Below are 1,045 nucleotides of genomic sequence, written 5' to 3'. Positions count from 1 at the left end.
AATGACTTGCTCAGGCAAGGTCATCACACTTCCCAGAGAAAGCAGCATCATCCTCATCAGATGGGAGGAGGGGCTGCTTCTATTGGTAAGAAAATCTCACTGGATTCTGGATTTGGGGAGTCAGAAAACACAGTCATCTGCATCCACCCAAATATCCCCATTTCAGTTCCTAAGGGCCACTTCTCCCCACCATTCCATGCACCTGGCCAAGCTGTACATACAGCTGACATGGCAATTATATTACAAATCAGCAACCTGCAGGATCAGCTTTGTTCAATTTTTGGCTACAAGAGCCCTGTGGCTACAGGAGATGATACATTTTTTACAGTAGTTAGGAACGCCGGGCCCCACAGGCGCTTCTCTGCCCCTGCCCTGAGCTAAGAATTTAAAGCTCTCAAATCTTTCTTTTTTGAAGTTCTTCAGTGCAATTCTAAGCAGCCAGCCCACTCCAAAGTCCCTGTAGTCCTCACTTCCACCATGATGGTCAATTGCAGTCACCACTCCCATCTGCCAATGCTTTATCTTCACCGGGCACTTTTCTCAGGCAACGATACTTAGTGTGACACTGACGATGTATAGAACTCTTGCTATGCCTGCCTAAAGTGGGTTAGGCCTATATCACCTTCAAATGCAGTCCTCTGATTTCCACACCTGAGCGTCAACTGCCTACAGAAATAGAAATTCGCTGGCCTTTTTTCTTTCTTTCTTTTTTGAGAAACAGAGTCTCACTTTGTCACCCAGGCTGGAGTGCAGTGGTGTGCTCATAGCTCACTGCAGTCTCAAATTCCTGGGCACAAGTGATCCTCCTGCCATAGTCGTCAGAGTAGCTAAGACAACAGGTGTGTGATACCATGCCTGGCTAATTTTTTTATTTTTCATTTTTATTGTTATTTATTTTTGTTTTTATTTTGAGTTGGAGTCTCACTCTGTTGCCTAGGTTGGAGTGCAGTGGCACGCTCATGGCCACTGCAGCCTGGACTTACTGGGCTCAGGCGATCCTTCCACCTCAGACTTCCAAGTAGCTGGAACTACAGGTGTGCACTAC

The sequence above is a fragment of the Carlito syrichta genome, unplaced genomic scaffold, assembly GCF_000164805.1.
Source record: "Carlito syrichta isolate Samal-C Ts95f unplaced genomic scaffold, Tarsius_syrichta-2.0.1 Scaffold109679, whole genome shotgun sequence".
Lineage (NCBI taxonomy): Eukaryota > Metazoa > Chordata > Mammalia > Primates > Tarsiidae > Carlito > Carlito syrichta.
The sequence above is the reverse complement of the archived record's forward strand: the minus strand, read 5'-3'. Positions refer to the sequence as shown.